The sequence below is a fragment of the Odocoileus virginianus genome, chromosome 16, assembly GCF_023699985.2.
Source record: "Odocoileus virginianus isolate 20LAN1187 ecotype Illinois chromosome 16, Ovbor_1.2, whole genome shotgun sequence".
Taxonomy (NCBI): domain Eukaryota; kingdom Metazoa; phylum Chordata; class Mammalia; order Artiodactyla; family Cervidae; genus Odocoileus; species Odocoileus virginianus.
In genome coordinates, this window is record NC_069689.1 from 60,523,650 (window position 1) to 60,541,879 (window position 18,230).

General features: G+C 47.4%; 1 protein-coding gene and 1 long non-coding RNA gene across 8 annotated transcripts in view; one reads left to right on the forward strand and one right to left on the reverse strand.

Annotated features, from left to right (window-relative positions):
- Positions 1 to 3,647, reverse strand: part of ZNF710 (zinc finger protein 710) — a 72,265-nt gene extending 68,618 nt beyond the window's left edge. For 4 of the 7 annotated variants that reach the window (XM_070478337.1, XM_070478339.1, XM_070478340.1 and 1 more), the window contains exon 1: positions 3,008 to 3,647. The gene's annotated coding sequence lies outside the window, so the exon portion shown is untranslated. Of the gene's footprint in view, positions 1 to 1,496; positions 1,596 to 2,020; positions 2,198 to 3,007 lie in introns of those variants that run through there. The other 3 variants (XM_070478343.1, XM_070478342.1, XM_070478341.1) reach the window with 3 other exon arrangements.
- Positions 1,894 to 10,361, forward strand: LOC110147713 (uncharacterized). The gene is made up of 3 exons (XR_011491919.1): positions 1,894 to 1,983; positions 2,189 to 2,296; positions 4,586 to 10,361. It is a non-coding gene; the product is annotated as an uncharacterized lncRNA (long non-coding RNA).
- Positions 10,362 to 18,230: the final 7,869 nt, after the last annotated feature.

Genomic DNA, 18,230 nt, shown 5'->3' on the forward strand with positions numbered 1-18,230 from the left:
ACGTAGTCACACCGGCCGTCAAATCCTCCAGAACAGTATGCGGAACACAACCGGAAAATAAGGTCCTTCATTTACTTCTGTCATGAGCGTATCTCAGGTTTTCATGTTCTCACTGCCACATTCTTTGGGTAGAGCCTGACTCAGGTGCCCCAGCAGGCACACCGGCAGCAGCTTTATGTTAAGAGCCGTTGTGGGACTTACTTCCCTGGTGGTTCGGTAACTGACTCCACACCCCCAATGCAGGGTCCTGGGTTCAATCCCTGGTCAGGAAACTAGATACAACATGCCACAACTAAGACCGGGTGCAGCCCAATAAATAAATACATATTAAAAGAGAGAGATCATTGGAAATGGACTCTGAAAGCCTGTGTTTGAGTGCTGGCTCTGTCAATTACTGCGTGATTTCAGGCATAAAGTTCTTCTCTTGTTTCTATCTTTCAGACAAGCTCTAAGGTCCTCTTCCAGTTTTGCAGTTTAAGGGCTAGGATCCACCACCATTAACAGGAGACTCAGCAGATTCCTTAATTCAACAAGATGAGCCCCCACCCTCAGATCCCTGGCTGAGTGAGCCAGATGAGGAGCCTGTAAACAGCATCCTGAGATGCGCTGACTCCTCCTTTGTTTATTTACTCCCTTCCAACTTCAAACCTGAGCTTTCCAAGCACAACTCTGGTAGAAATATCCCTGGGCCACAAGGAAAACCTAAAATAGAAGGTATGCAAAATCTCTGGTGGGCCCATTAGTCTCCCTTCCTCCAACTCAAAAACCATGCCAGACCTTGTCCGTCTCCTTTTCTCCAGACGGAGAGCCTAAAATAAGTCTCCCTGGTAGAAAATGCCTGGTTGGAATGGAAGTACCTCAAGTACAGAAGAAATGGCCCAATGGCCACACACCACAGGTCAAGGACTCACCCAGAAATCTCTGAGAAGCAGGAACCTCTGTTCCCACTTCAACTCACTGCCTCTCCCTCCATGGGCATACAGGCAACCAGGCAAGCCTGGAGGAAAGAAAAACATGACCCAAATGGCCAACTCACCCTACCTCAAAGAGAGCAGCTGTACCCCCACTGCCCTCAAGCAAGAAGGCCAGCTCCTGCAGGTTACTGGAACACTAGAGTCACTAGAGCTACAGGTGACCGATCAGAGGTCCTGTTCCCAGCCTGGCAGGTGCCTGGCACACAGTGATGTGTGGCTGGAGGGCCAGCTGACAGAACCACCACCAAAGTCCTTGAGAATAATATTAGCTTTAAAACAAACGAGAAAGGGACTTCCATACTACCTTAAGTCTCAAAAATCAAAACCGGACAGGCCCATGGCTTTGATCACAAACACTAAGAATGCCTTTTCTAAAGTCTAAAGACAATTAGGGGCGGTTCACCTCCCCTCCCCCATCTGGTCCGGCGGGTCCTTTGAAGGCCCCGGGTCTCAGGGCAAAAGCAGGGATGCAGGCTCCAGGCCCTCTGCTTGGCAGAAATGAACTTTGACTGTTTTACTTACACGTGTACAAAGGCAGCACTGAAAGAGCAGCTTCGAAGTTGGCTGGCTGACCCCCACAGTTCAAAGTCCCTCTCCGCACACCTGTGGGGTAATCTTGTGAGTTTCCCCGGCGCCCTCCAGAACTGGCTATATCCCCTCCAGGTCTGCACCGGCTGGGAGTTTCCATTTTGCGCAGAAATCAAGGCGTTCTGGGTGCCCTTAGCACTTAGGGCGCTCGGCCCGCAGCTCTAGGGTGGGCCTCCAGGAGGGTCCCTCATTGGACCGCTCAGACCGGGAAAGGACCAGCACCTCGTAGTGACCCTGTGAAAACGCACCCGGGCTCCGAGTACGCCTTGCCCGATCCCTCGCAGAGCTAAGAGATACATTAATGATCGCTTTGGGTTAGTTAAAACCCACGCAAGCACCTCCCTGGCCTCTTAAATCTTCCCAAACTACAGCACAGAGTGAAGGGAAGCAGTTGCAGCGACCATAAAAGTCATCTTAAAAGGCAAGTTGGAAAAAAAAAAAAAACACCCGATACGCACTAGTTAGCAAGTCCGCGGTTAGGGGGGCGGTGGCACCAGGGCCGGATCTGTGGGCTCCGTACGCTGGGGCTGTCCCGTCGGTCCCTGAGTCCCCCGCGCCCACCTGGCAGCCTCGGGGGGCCCCCAATCTGACGCCAGCGATCACACCCCACGGCTCTGTCCAATTAGGAAAATGACCGCGAGGAGACGGAGAAGGGTGGGCGACGAGGAAGGGGAACCGAGACTGACCAAGGAGAGCCGTGGACACCCGGCCGGACGGCGGAGCGCCTTCAACAGGTCCCCGGCGTGGGGGGCGCGCGGCAGCCGGGGTGGGGGGGGCGCCCCCCGACAGCCCGGCGGCGCGCCCGGCCCTCCCCCATCCCGGACGGCGGGGACGCGCAGCCACCCCACCCGCCCCGAGAATAAAGTTTGTGGGCAGCGGCGGGGCGGGGCGGCGCGGCCAGGGGGTGAAACTTTGAGTCCCGGGCGGGCGGCGGGGGGAGCGCACCGGGCGCCGGGACACCCACGTGCGGGCCCGCGAGCCGCCGCCGCCGCCGCCTCCGGGCCTCCCGCCCCGCCGCCGCCGCCGCGCTTTCCTTTCATTTTTGCTTCTCTCTCTCTCTCTCTCTCTCTCTCTCCCTCCCCTCCCTTTCTCTCTCTTCCTCTCTCTCATTCGCGCGCTCTCCTCGCTCTCGCCCGCTTTCGCTCGCCCGCTCCCTCCTTCCCTTCCCCCTCCACACCCCCTCCCTCCCTCCAGACGCCATCTCTCCCTCTTTCCCCGGCTCTCCCTCTCTCCCTCCAGCTCTCCGGCATGAGGGAATGTGGAAGTGAAAGGAAAAGACGACATATTTGCAGCGCGGCCAGGGCCTGCGCGCCGCCGTCCCCGGGGAGAGGCGGGGGGCGGGTCGGCCGCGGCCGCAGCGACCCACCCCCGCGCCCCCCGCGCCCCCGCCGGCGCGCCGCCCGGGGCTGCGGGGCCGGGGCCCTGGGGCCGCGCGGGACACTCACCCTGGGTCCGGGCGCGGCTCCTGTGCTGGGGCCCGTGGCGGGCCGGGGCCGGGGGGGCTCCTGGCTGCCCACCGCCCGGGCTGCTGCTGCGCGCCCGCCGCCCGCCTCCACGCGCGCCCGCCGCCTGCTCCTGCCGCCCTCCCTCCGGCTCCTCTCTTTCTCTCTCTCTCTCCCCCTCTCTCTCCCTCTCCTCTCTCTCTCTCTCCCTCTCTCGCTCGCTCGCTCTCTCTCCCTCCCTGGAAGAAGGGAATGAGGCAGGGCTGACGTGAAGGGATGCAAAACAGCTCCTCCTAACCCAGCTCGCGGAGGAAGAGAAAGACAGAAAAGCAGCCCTTTTATCTCTCTTTTGTTTTCTCACTTCCTTCCACCCCCCCCAACACCCCCCTCTTGTCAGCCCAAGTTTTCTTTTCTCTTTCTACCGCAGAGAGGGTTTTTCTTCCTTTCTTTCTCTTTCTTTCGGTTCAACTCTCCCACTCAAATTGAAAGCCTGGAGGGGTTTCTCTCTCCTTTCTTTCTTTCTTTTTTCCTTCCCTCTTTTCTTCCTTCTTCCTCCTTTCTTATTTCTCTAAAAGGGTTTTGTTTGCTGTGGGAGTTTCGTTGAGAATCAAGTCACGCCTTTTTTTCCTCCTTTTCTTTCTCTTTTTTTTTCTCCTCTCAGCAGAAAAGGGGAACAAAGATTAACAGAAGCGGGGGAGAGGGGGAGCATAAGAACCTCGCATGGAAATGGGGGGCCCGGTCCTGCCTGGCACAAAGGGGGCCTAGGGGACGCCCCCCTCCCCCGTGGGAAGCATGGGACGTCCTCCCGAGAGGAGAGTCGGTGGGGGTGGGGGGAACGCTGCCGCGGGTGCTGGGTGCGGGTTCCTTCCGAAGTGCGGGCGGGGGCCGCCGAGCCCGTCCCTCCCCAGCCAGAGGTGGAAGGTTGGGTGTGTTCTTCACTTATATATTTTTAAAGTAGGCAGATGGGCTTGGAACAAACATCCCCGCAGAGCACTGAACTGTAAAAAGCCTTTGAACAGCTGTTTGCAGAGCCCTGGACGTCCAGACTCGAGGGAGCGGGGCGTACTGCGAGCGCCTGGGCCGGGGTGGGGAAGGGGCTCGGAGGAGCCGCTGGGATCGGGCCCCCGCAGGCTCGCCCAACCCAGAGCCTGGGCCTCCGCCCCCCGGGCGCGCTGCTGGGGGGCGCCGAGGCGTGGCCGTTGGCCGTGCCGGGGTCGGGCCCCCGGCTCCTCCCTGCAGGGCCGCGGGGCTTGGCGCAGCCTTGCCTTCCCCTGGCTCCCGACTGGCCTCTAACGTCCAGACGCTTCTCCACTCCGAGCCCTCGGACCGAACGCGGCGGAGACCCCACGAAGGGTCAATTATTCATGGGGCTCCTGGGCGTGTTCCCAAAAACCTGCTCTGCCTTCTCCAGAAAAGTGGGGAGAAGGGAGGGGAAAAGTTCCCAGAGCAAACTTGGGCCACATGTCTCTTTTGCCCAACTAAGTATTGAGCACCTGCTGGATGCCTGGCCCTTGGACTGGGGGCTGCTGCCAGGGGCTGGGGAGAAGCGTGAGTCTCCATGGGCCCCCCACGTTTCCGCAGGAAACAATGCGAGAGGAGGCTGCGGCTCCGGACCAAGTCACCGAGAGGAAGGAGAGCCTGGATCCTCTCCCCTCCCTCCGCTCTTCCTTCCCCTTCTCTTCCTTCCTCCCGGCTGCGTCTCCTTGGCTCCACCCCTTCTCCTCATCAATTCCTCCCACACTTCCCTGCTCTCCCTGGCTTTTCACTGGAGGGTCCCTTCTCCCAGGGAGGAGCAGATGCAGAGCCCCATTGTCTCCCCCCCGCCCCCCACTCACACACACAGGACCTGCCACTCTGCACCCCTCCCCCCAGCCCGCAGGCCTGGGCCTTTAGACACTGGAGCCCCAAGGCCACTGCCCCTCACCCCACCCTAAACCAGCTCCCGGTGCTGTGAGCAATGACTCCAGTCACTCAGAACATGATTTGTTTCTGACGGGGAGTGAGAAAACAGTAGCCTGGGACTTGCTTTAGCAAGGAGGACTCTGTGGTTTTTAATGTCACCGCACTGAGCCCTGGATGACCCCAGAGCATCCATCCCCCACCCATTCTGCCCTCTTAATGGGGTGTCCAGGGAGCCACATTTCTGTCATCTTAGATTCTGCTTAGTGCACCTAAATTATTTCCTCCAAATAAAACAAACAGCACTGATGGTGGAGCATTTGGGTTACCCATGCTTACTGAATACCTACTGTGTGCCCACTCCAAGCTGGGTGCTAAGGATCTAACAACCATCAGTGGCTGTGGTTGTCACTTAGGCTTTAGACTGGCAGGGGAAGAAACAAGAAGACAGGCAACCACAGTGCCGCATGTTACCCGTAAGGACGACTCAAGGAAGCACCTAGAAAAGGGGTGCTTGGACTAGGGTGCTCAGGGATGGCTCCTGGAGGAAATTATGTCTAGATGTCTAGGTAAATGCATGTGATGGCACATCCTCTCTGAAGGTGCCAAGGCAAGAGAGCACATTCTTCTGGGTTCTTGGAACCTCCACAAATATTGGCTGCAGTGAAGAGTACAGCGGCAGAGCAGGGACACATGGGTATTCGAGCACGAGTCGGGGAGGGGCAGGATAGCAGGGAGATTTAAAATTTTTTGCCTCTCCCACTTGCTCGCATCATGAACTTGGGTAGTTAATAGCCTTAGTTTCCATCTTTATAAGATGAGGATAAGAAGACCTATGGGCTTCCCTGGAGGCTCAGTCAGAAAGAATCCTCCTGCAATGCAGGGGACTGCCTGGGTCTGTCTGGGTTCGATCCCTGGATTGGGATGATCCTTTGGAGAAGGAAATGGCAACCCACTCCAGTATTCTTGCCTGGGAAATCCCATGGAACAAAGGAGGCTGGTGGGCTTCAGTCCATGGGGTCTGAAAAGTTGGATGCAACTGAGCGACTAAACCACCAAGAAGACCTATGGGCCGCAGAAGCAGTGTTTTATGTTTAAGGGTCCAGGTTGACTTGCTGCATATTCCTGGGCCAGTTGACCTCTCTAAATGTAAGTTTTCTCATCTGTGAAATGGGGTCAAAACAACTGACTCACAGGGTTTCTGTGAGGCTTTAAAAAAGCCCGTGCCCAGCTCAGCATCTGGGACATAAGCTCCAATACATGATAGCTTTTATTCATTGTCATTATGTGTCAGGGAGTGACGGGAAATGATATTTATGTGAAGGGTTGAAACTTGAGTGAGTCACCATACCTGAAATGTAATGAACTGGCTGTGGAGAGAGCATTCCTTCAGAGATGCCCGATGTCCTCATGGGTAGCTGGGACTGGGGATCACCTCCATCCAACCAGGATGGCCAGGGTGTCATCTCAGGAATGAGACCAGAATGTGACAGCTGTGGTTACCAAGGCCTGGCCTGATGGGTGGAGATGTCGCCTGCCTGAAGAGCAAATTGGAACAGAGGAGAGTGGGCCTTGTAAAGTCCTGGAGGGCCCCTAGGAGTAGGTGCCTGGCTGTTTGCTCAGTGGAGAAAAGTAGACCCAGAAGTTCACACTGGGGAGAAGAGAAGGGGAGAGAGCGACTTTTGACTCCTCTAGAGCCCACATTAAATCTCTTGAAACCTCTTAGTCCTTTGCTTGGGTTCCTCGTTCTCCAGGCAACCTGCAAATGAACTTGGCATCAGCAGCCTGCCCCCTGGATCCAGGCAGACACCAGGGTTCCAGTTCCTGCGTCGTAAACCTTTTGCACTTCTACTATTTCTTTATGACACAAGTTCATTGTGAGAGAATTTGATAACCAGCTAAGCAAATCTGAAAAAGAACTCCTGTAGAGACATTACAGTTTGGTATATAACCTTGGACATTTTATAGGCACACATCTGCACATAAATGCATAGTAATAAAACTATGCAAAGTAAATATTGTTAACCAGATGAATGACTATACATGTAAATATATTATTTGAAGAAAATTAACAAAAATGACATAATGTTATTCCTACCAAATAACAACCACTTTTACTTGATAATATGTCACAGATATCTTCTCCTGTCTGTAAACATCCATTGTCATTCTTAACAAATGGTATTTTCCTATAGCATGTGTTTATCTTATTTGTTTAAAAACAAATCACTGGACTGGTGGGATATTCCCAATTTTCCACTTTTATGGACCTGCTGTGATAAACATACTGTACAGTCACCTTTGTGCGAGATCAATGCCATATTCTGGTCATCATTTTACAGCTGAGAAGACTGAGGCACAGAAGAATTTAAAAGCTTTCCAAGAAAAAAAGCTTTCCAAGGTCACAGCTATGGAGTGACTGAGCCAGAATTTGCAGCCAGAGTTTCTAGGTGGGAGTTCCTTTGAACATCACTGTTTTCTTCTTTTCTTTCGCATATCCCATCCTCACATGTGTTAGTCTCTCAGTCATGCCTGACTCTGTGACCCCATGGACTGTAGCCCACCAGGTTCCTCTGTCCATGGGATTCTCCAGGATTCTCTGGAGTGGGTAGCCATTCCCTTCTCCAGGAGATCTTCCCGACCCAGGGATCAAAATTCTTTACCATCTGAGCCACCAGGGAAGCCCATCCCCTCCTCATACTTCTCCTTTTTCCCTCTCAGATCACCTCCCTGCAAGAACCTGTCTGGGCAGTGACCCACTTCCTTCTCTGACACCTGAGTAGCTGCAGTTATGGCCATCTCCTGGGATTGTGGGCAGGCATGAAAGCAGGTGATGCATGACATGTGATGCGTGATACTTCATTTGGTAAATGGTGAAGCCTGTGTGAATGACCGTGAGGAAGTACTCGCAAGGGCCTATGATCACAGACACCACCACCTTTAGCCCAATCCCCTGATCCTCTCAAACCCAGGAAGGAAGCCTTCAGATTCACTCACACGAGAGAGAAAGAAATCAGCTGTTCCGATGCAGAAGCAGGAAAGGAAGCCTCCCCTGGGCTTTTCAGGAGCCCCCACAGCTGGAATGGGAGGGAATATTTGTTAGTATAAGGTTTATTAATGGGAGGATACAGTCATGTCACAGACCTTCAAGAATGTTTGTAGCCATCTCTGAAATCTCTGAAAATCTGAGGAATCTAATAAGCCAGATAAAGGGATGAAACACAGCTCTTCAGTATTCCAATCGACATATTCACCAGAGTAACTGCTGGGAGATCAGCAGATGATTATTAAAATTTGTTGCTTTCATTGGCAGAACCAAACAAACATTAAAAATTTATATCAAGGACTTCCCTGGTGGTCCAGTGGCTAAGCCTTCGTGCTCCTAATACAGGGGGCCTGGATTCCATCCCTGTTCATGGAACTAGATCCCACATGCCACGACTAAAAGATCCTGCATGCCGCCACTAAGACCTGTGCAGCCAGATAAAGAAATATTTTTGTAAGTACTATATATATATATATATATATATATATATATATATGTATCTTTTTGCCTTTTCAAACTGTTCATGGGGTTCTCGCAAGAACGCTGAAGTGGTTTGACATTCCCTTCTTCAGTGGACCACGTTTTGTCAGAACTCTCCACCATGACCAGTCCCTTGGACCTCAAGGAGATCAAAGACATCAATCCTAAAGGAAATCAACCCTGAATATTCATTGGAAGGACTGATGCTGAAACTGAAACTCCAATACTTTGGCCACCTGATTCGAAGAGATGACTCATTGGAAAAGACCCTGATGCTGGAAGAGACTGAAGGGCAGGAAGAGAAGGGGATGACAGGGGATGAGATGGTTGGATGACATCACTGACTCAATGGACATGAGTTTGAGCCAGCTCTGGGAAATGGTGAAGAACAGAGAAGCCTGGTGTGCTACAGCCCATGGGATCACAAAGAGCTGGACACCACTGAGCAACTGAACAGTATAATATATATGTGTATATACATATATATATATATATCAGTGACTTTGCAATGTCTAATATTTGGTTTTGAGAATCAAACCTCCCCACTGGATGGATTCCAGTCAATAGAAGATGCAGGACCCTGGGGATGGAACTTCAAGGGGTTTCAGAGAGCAGAGGCAAACCTTGAATTCCTGAAAGGATGGGATGTAGGAGATGGCAGGAGGACCAGGGCTGGAGAGTCACTGAGAACTAAGTCAGGGACCGGAGTCCCACAGAAGTTGTATTGGGCAGCAGCTCAAAATTCTCAGAAGTGTAGTAGCAATTTAGGGAGACTCAGGGGGCACCTCCCTGGTAGCTCAGCTGGTAAAGAATCCTCCTGCAATGCAGGAGATCCTGGTTCAATTCCTGGGTCAGGAAGATCCCCTGGAGAAGGGACAGGCTCTACCCACTCTAGTATTCTGGCTTGGAGAATTCCGTGGACTGTATAGTTCGTGAGGTCTCAAAGAGTCAGACGCAGCTAAGCAACTTTCACTTTCAAGGTTTGTAGGAAAAACCCAAAGAAAGCAAGTCTTTGTAGCTGGATAGATGGGGTGAGCATCTGATCTTTGTGCATTATTTTTCAGGCAATGATGATAGGGTGAACCTCCCCATCCCCCTTATGACCAAGGGTGCATAGTTGGTGGCTTTATTCCCATCATTGTTTGGACCAGTAAATTAACTGGCCTTATTTGCATAAATATAAGACTAAAAATAAGCTAAAAGAAACATGGGCCACCTACCGTAAACAGGAAACTGCTAGCTTCACTAAACAGTTAAAAACACATAAATACATAAAAACCACAATGATGACATGTATTGCCATGAGAAGGCTGATTGAAAATAATTTGATATTGTAAGTCAAGAGAAGTTGAAAAAGTTTGTCATTTGATTAATAGCTTTAGTTCTAGAAATCTATTGTAGGGGGAGTCATCAGTGTGGACAAAGATGTGAGTCAAGGATGTTTATCAAAATGTTATTTATGTTGGAAAAAATTACAGCCAAAAAAAAGGAAAGGACAGAAGGAAGAAAGGAAATAACCCAAGTATTCAACAGTGAGGAAATGTTTAAAGAAGTTACGGCATGCACGTTTGATGTAACTGCATTGCTATTAAAAGCCATGTTTTTGAAGAATATTTAATGACCTGAAAAATGTTTCTGATGTAGTGAGTGAGATAGAAAATTGCATATGCAATTGTAGTCTTGCCCAGTTTTGTATATACATATATATTGAATATTTATCCTGAAAAGTACATATAAAAACTTGGAAGGAAATACAAACAAGTTTAAAAGTTACTTGTGGGACTTCCCTGGTAGTCTAGTGGTTAAAACTTCCGTTGCAGGGAGCATGGGTTTGATCCGTGGTTGGGGAACTAAGATTCTGCATGCCACACAGTGTGGCCAAAAATTTTAAAATAAGTAAAAATTAATAAAAAGTTATATGTTTGTTGGAAATTAGATAATTTTTATTTTCTTCTTTGTCTCAAAGTATTTGCCAAATTTCTATAATGATTATATTATTTTAAACAATAACCTATATATTCAGAGAGCAAGACCTGGGTTTCTCATTTATTCTACAGTCAATAGTGAAAAGACCCAGGCCAGGCCTTCCAGGACCTTCCAGTTTGCAGGAGAAACAGCCAAGCAAACAGGGACAGGAAGTTACGCTACAGAATGCAATTATTCCTCCTCCCCTGGAAACGTTTGAAGACCTAGGAGGAAAGAGGAACCAAGCATTTTGGTTGCTGATGATTTGGGCTCTGGGTTGAATAGACTATCTATTGTGAAAGTGTATTGTGCAAAAAGAGAATGGGGCTTTTTGTGAAGGGAGATAAAGTGGGTGTGGGGTGGGAACTGAGAGGGTGGGGGAGGAGGAGGCAGGCCTGGAAGCGGGGTGAGTGGACTGTGAGCAGAGCTGTCCTGAAGTCTCTCTAAGTCGTCTTCCTCAACCTTCACCTGGGTCCCAGTGTCCAGGGCCAGCAGATTACCTGGCTTTGCATTCTTAACAGGGCCTCAGTAAATGCTCTGTCACTGTTTATCGTCCATAAGAACAGATGAATGAATGAGCATGTAACATCAGGGATCACTCTCATGAATTTCCTTTAAGGCATTAATTAAACATGTTGTCTGAAGAAGAAAGACTCCATTGTGAAACCGCAGTGATGAGTGAGGCAGGAGGGGAATTGAACGTCTCCTCCACCAAGGCAGCAAGGTGTGTGTGTGCATGAGCGTGCACGCGTGTGTCTGCAGGTCTGCTTTAGCATCAGGAGGGACCTGGGTTCAAGTTTGCATGTGGCATTAAGTGGAGTCTGAGGAGCTCTTGGTTATGGCGACTTGCAAGCTGTATTACCTTGCTGTTTGGTCGCTGAGTCATGTCCAATGCTTTGCGACCCCGTGGACTGCAGCAGCCCAGGCTTCCCTGTCTGACCTTGGCCAGACTCGGTTTCTAAATGCTTCAGTATTTTACCTAGAAGATGGGGCTTAGGGCAACCCATTCTTGGAGACCAAATAAGATAGTGCAGATAGGATAATGCTCTGTAGACAGCAAACACTTTGCAAACAGAACGAGCTATTAATGCCAATTTTATTACTTGTAAACCCAGAGGCATCGCCTTGGCAGGGGTCGGAGAAGGGTGCCTTAGGCTGATGGCTTTGCTGTGTTCTTTCTTCATACAGGAACTCTTTTTTGGTCCTTTATGTTGGTCCTTTTGCCTGTATTCTTCACTTCATAACAAATATTTATTGAGAACCCACAGTGTGTTGGCTAGGTAACCAAGGGTGGCAGATGTGACTATCGATGACTTCTACACGAATAGAAGAGGGGTGCCCAACACTTCTCTTTGAGAAAAAAGGTGATGTTTAAACTGAGTCTTGAAAGGAAAGTGGGAAGCTGCTCAGCACGGCTAGGGAACAGGACTGTGAGCAAGGAACAGACTTTAGGAAGTTACTTAACCTCCCCGGGGCACCATTTCCTGCTCTGAAGAATCCTGCTTGGCCTCAGAATGAGACAATACATTCAAAGCACCCAGCACAGTGCCTGGCCTTTAGTGGGTACTGAAAAAAGCCAGTCCTTTGTCTCCTCTGTATCAAAATCACTTCCTCTTTGAAGCTTACTTCCTGTTCACATTTTGTTCTTTTCCCCAGTTCCTGAAGATAGACTGACTTTTGGCTTGGGCTGTAAGTTACTCAGCCTGTTTCCCAGGATCCAGAAAATAACTTTAAAAGTGGATCACAGTTTCCTCCACAAAGAAAAGTCAATGAATTCAAAGTACAAATGTCATGTGGATCACATCCTTTGTTCACAATATGCTAACACTAGAAATTATTGTTAGAAATTGACTATTTAAAATTCTCCCAAATAAGCTTTTGGATAAAGAGAAAATCAGGAATGAAGTGGAGTTTGTGTGTGTGAGCTTCACTGCCTTTATTTATTTATTTATTGCGTGAATACAGTTTTCTTTCGGGGTGTGTGTGTGTATGTATCTAACTTTTTTTTGAAGTATAGTTGATTTACAGTATGGTGTTAGTTCCAGGTATACCACACAATGATTCGGTTATATATACTAGGAGTTGTGTTAATTTGGAAAGAAAGATAAAGAGTCACACCTAGGAAAATCAACAGTATGTGCACAAAGCTTTACTCAAAATTTTATTTAGTTTTTAAAGTGATTTTACTATTAAATCCAGAGAAATTTAAACAAGCAAAATACTCATTAAATACTTTAGAAATACATGAAAACAAAACCCCAAATAAAGATGAGGAAGGAAGAGATCAGAAAAGAAACAGAAAAAAATAAAAAATAGAAAAACAGTACATAACACGTACATCCTTGAGTTGATTCTTTATGTAAAAAACAAGGTCTAAATAATACAATGGACAAATATAATGAAGGGAAAAAAGCAGAAATAAAAGTTAGGGTGAAATGGTAGAAGTGACAAAAAATAGACTTAAAAAATATAAAAGAGTATGACGTGAGATTGTAGACAAATTTGAATACTTCTGAGATAATTTTCTGGGGGAAAAAAATAGAGAACTTTCTCTGTCAGAAGCAGAAAATCTAAGCCACCTCCTTCAGCTTCTGTTCAAAATCAGCGGACAGAGCGTCTGCCCCTGACCAGCTTTCCGAAACTGCACTTTTTCTCGGCAGCATTTCGCACCATCTGATATGGCATATGCCTAATTGCTTACTTGTTTCCCTTCTTCTCTCCCCACTAGAATACCAGCTTCCTAAGAAGAGAGAACTTTAGTGTTTTTAATTAAACCTTTTATTTTGAGATGATCGTGATTTTTTTTTTTTTTAAAGTAAGCATTATATTTTGAGATGATAGTATGAAAACTATCTGGGAATTCCTGATAGTGGTTGGGACTCTGGGCTTTCACTGGCATGGCTGGAGTTCAATTCCTGGTGAAGGAACTAAGATCCCACAAGCGGAGAGGAACTGTCAAAAGAAAGCTGTCAAAAGAAAAAAAAAAGAAAGCTATTTTACTTGCTACTGTATCCCTATGCACAAACCTGAGCCTGAAGCATATCAGGCACTTGAAATAAATACTAGTTTAATGAATAAACAAGTTGAGGAAGAATTTAAGACAGATATCAAGAATGCTGTTCCCCAAAGTTGTGAGTTCAGATGGTTTTCTGGGGAAGAGGGTTTATTTTCTAAAGTTTTGAAGCATGGGATATATAAACTAATCCAGAATATAGCATTTTCTCTATGAAGAAATCTATATTTTTTTTTTCCTAAGGTTAAAAGAAAAGATGACTAGGGAGAGACATTCTTTATGTCTCGTGCAAAGGCTAAATAATGTAAAGATGGAAAGGTCAATTTAATTTACAGGCTTAATGAAAATCCAAATGTGATTTTTTTTTTTAACTTTTCAAAAAAAAGGAAAATATTATAAAATTCATTAATTCATTTAGCAGAATAAAGAGGTAGAATTTCAATGAAAGTTTTGCAAAATGAGAGTGAGGATGAGGGAATAAACCTTCTAGCCACAAAACATATTAGGAAATTGTGATATTTAAAATTGTGTGGTATGAGGACAAAAATTTGTCATTGTCTTAGTAGTTTAAAGTAGGACTTTTAGAATGAGACAATGATACATACATTATGTAATGTGTAATAAAGTACCATCATTAGGAAAAGAAAGGGTAATTTAGAAAATTATTTTGGGCTAACTGGCTGGCAATTTAGGGAAAAAAATTGTATCCTCATCTCACATAATACACCAAATATATTTTATTTGGACATAATGATGGCAACAATAATAAAGACCAAATTTAAAAATGTGAGGGAAAGAAAATAGTTTCAAACACCTGGAGAAGAAATGACTCCCTAAGCTTAGAACCAAAGGAAGAAATCAAGGAAAAAGAGAACATTTTTGGTTATATAAATAAGTCAAACTTTACATGGCAAGAAAACAGAAATTATGTCTAAATGATATATTGGGGATTTTTTGTTTGTTTTTGAAAAATATGTATTTATCTGTGTCAGTCCTAGTTTGGGCATGCAGGATCTTCGTTGTCATGCGGAATCTTTCCTCAAGCTGAGAGGAAACCATGGGAAGAGGTGAGTAGGACTGATACGTGGGGTAGAGTGGAAACCCTCACTTTCACCCGTTGGGATCTTCTCTTTTGCTATTTAGATCCTCAGCGTTGATTCCACTCTTGAGCCGCGGAAGTCTGCACTGTGTGGGCCCGCGCACACTGGAGCTGCTTGTGTACCTGCCCATGGTGACCTCTTTTCTGCATCAGTACAACCTGGGTTTCTCCTTGGAAGAAAAGCTATGACAAACCTAGGCAGCGTATTAAAAAGTAGAGACAAAAAAAAAATAAAAAGCAGAGACATTACTTTGCCAACAAAGGTCCATCTAGTCAAAGCTATGATTTTTTCCAGGAGTCATGTATAGATGTGAGAGCTGGCCCATAAAGAAGGCTGAGCACTGAAGAATTGATGCTTTTGAATTGTGGTGCTGGAGGACTCTTGAGAGTCCCTTGGACAGCAAGGAGATCAAACCAGTGAATCCTAAAGGAAATCAACCCTGAATATTCACTGAAAAGACTGAAGTTGAAGCTAAAACTGCAATACTTTGGCCACCTGATGTGAAGACCTGACTCATTAGAAAAGACCCTGATGCTGGGGAAGATTGAAGTCAGGAGAAGGGGCAACAGAGGACGACATGGTTGGATGGCATCACCGACTCAATGGACATGAGTTTGAGCAAATTCCAGGAGATAGTGAAGGACAGGGAAGCCTGGTGTGCTGCAGTCCATGGGGTTGCAAAGAGTCAGACATGAATTAGCGATTGAACAACAACACAACCTGGGTTGAAACCCAGCTCTGCCTGCTGCCTACTTGACACTGGGAAAGTAATCAAACCTTCCTGAACTCATTTCTCACTTTTTAAAAAGCATTCTTTATTCATTATTATTATTATTTAGTTTATGAGTTATTTGGCTGTGTCAAGTTTCAATTTTGGCACATGGGATCCTCCTCGTGGCATGTGGGATATTTTGTTGCAGCTTGTGGGCATCTCCAGTTGTGGTGCATGGGTTTAGTTGCCCTGCAGCCTCTGGGATCTTAGTTCCTCAACCAGGGATCGAACTTGTGTCCCCTGCACTGGAAGGCAGATTCTTAACCACTGGACCACTAGGGAAGTCCCCCACTTTTCTAAATGAAAGGCCAGAACAGAGCTTCCCTCAGGGTGTGGGGAGGGTTTAATGAGATGGTGAAGCGTCAGAACCGGGTCAGGCAGAGTACAGGGCTAGCAAATGGTAGGTGGTCCATTGTTCACTAAAGGCCTGACCTCTTACAGCACAACACAGTTCATGGATTTGAATTTGTGCATGTCATGGCTGCTGGCCACTCTACTTGCATGTTCTCTTTACATGTCACTTGTCCAAAATAGACAAGTCTCCATGCCTAACCTGCCCCACACACTGGGCTCCTGTCAATGGCACTGCATCCGAGGCCATCCAGAAACCATGCTAAGCCACTTCAGTTGAGTCTGACTCTTTGCGACCCTATGGACTGTAGCTCACCAGGCTCTTCTGTCCATGGGATTCCCAGGCAAGAATACTGGAGTGGGTTTCCATTTCTTCCTCCAGGGGATCTTCCCAACCCAGGGATGGAATCTGCATCTCTTATGTCTCCTGCATTGGCAGGCGGGTTTTTTTTTTTTTTTACCACTAGCATCACCTGGGAAGCCCAGAAACCTGGCACTCCTCTTTAAACCTCAGTGCCCCTCAATGCCCAAGACACATGGATTCCACCCTGGAAATAACTGTCAGGGATTCATTACCCTACTCACACAAGTCTGATTTGGCTGCTAGTATTTCCCTCCCCTGTAACAGTCTTCTTCTTTTTAGTATTTTTATTTATTTACTTATTTGGCTGCACCAGGTCCTAGTTGTGGCACACAAGATCTTTTAGTGGTGGGATGTGGCATCCTTAGCCTAGCATGTGAACTTCTAGTTGTAACAGCCTTCTAATTACTCTCTCTGCATCTACCCTGGATTCCTCAGAGTCATTCTTTAAAAAAAAAACCTCTTAATGGCTTACAGCCTTTTAATGGCTTCCCGCTGTCCTTAGGATAAATCAAAATAAATAGTAAAAATTATTAAGCACCACATTCCTCCTTCACTATCTGTGGGGGTTTGCTTCCACGATGTTCAAATCTCTTATACAAAATGGTACAGCCTTTGCATTATAACCAGCTTTCCTGGTGGGTCAGTCGATAAAGAGTCTACCTGCAAGGTGGGAGACCCGGGTTCAATCCCTGGGTCAGGAAGATCCGCTGGAGAAGGAAAGGGCAACCCACTCCAGTATTCTTGCCTGGAGAATCCCACGGACAGAGGAGCCTGGTAGGCCATAGTCCATGGGATCACAAAGAGTCGGACATGACTGAGAGAGTAACACTTTGCATATAACACAAGCACATTCGCCTCTGTACTTTAAGTCATCTGTAGATTACTTGTAATATCTAATAAAATGTAAAATCTATGCAAATAGTTATCAATATAAGGTAAAAGCTATGTAAATAGTCACTGGCTTGACAAATTCAAGTTTTGTTTTTTGGAACTTTCTGGGTTTTTTTTTTTTTTCCCAAATATCCAAGGTGGATTGAATCTGGGAATGTGGAACCTGGAGATATGGAAGGCTGACTGTGTTGTGTGCCAGGCACTGTGTTAAATGTTATACTTTATTTATCTCTTTCAACTCTGGAAACCCTGTCAGGTGGATACCTAACAGCATGCCGGGTCACCTTCCATAGGTTAATTTAGTGACTCAGTTTCATTATCTGCTAAGTGGTAATACCTTATCTCTTAGGAATATTGTAAGGATTAAATCAGTTATGTCCTGTAAAGTTCTTGGAAAAAATGCCTGGCTTGTATTAAGTGCTTATTAAATTCAACTAGATGTTGGAGAAGATGCCCTGTTTGCAGCTATGAAAATGGAAACAGAGAGGTTAAGAAACTCACCCAAGGGACTTCCCAGGTGGTCCAGTGGCTAAGACTCTGTGCTTCCAATGCAGGGGGCCTGGGTTTGATCCCCAGTCAGGGGACTAGACCCACGTGCTGCAACTAAAGATCCCACATCCCCCAACCAAGACTGAAGCTCGTGAGTGAGTGCTGGGACTAACAGTGCAGCCAAATAAGTAAATATTAAAAACTAAAGAAAAAATATTCACCCAAGGCCCCACAGAGAGTAAACGACCCCATCAGGATTCATACCCAAGCCTCTTGAGGCCCATCCCTGAGCTGAGTCTTCCAGGAGACTCCCAGGCCATTTCCTGTTACTCACCATGCTCTTCCAAAGTCCCCTCACCAGCTGTACTCACTGCAGCCCCTAAATGCACCTCAGGTCCCCACCTGTGTCCTTTGCATGCTGTCCTGTCTCTCATGGGCCTTCATCTCCTCCAGGAGGCCCTCCCTGGACACCAGATCAGGTTGTTGCAGGTATGCATACTCAGTCACTCAGTCATGTCTGATGCTTTGTGACCCCATGGACTGCAGCTCACCAGGCTCCTCTGTCCATAGGATTTCCCAGGCAAGGATACCCCCAGCTTCTACTCCTCCTAAATGTGCAGTGGCTATAGTGGAGACTGCCAGAGCATGTAGGCAGACCCTTCTTGCCTTCAAGGGATGGGGTGTGCTGGCCCAGTGGTGTTTCTTTTCTTCTTCTAGGCTTCCTAGGTGGCTCAGTGGTAAAAGAATCTGCTGGCCAATGCAGGAGATGTGGGTTTGATCCCTGGGTCAGGAAGATTTCTTGGAGGAGGAAATGGCAACCCACTCCAGTATCCTGGCCTGGGAAATGCCACGGACA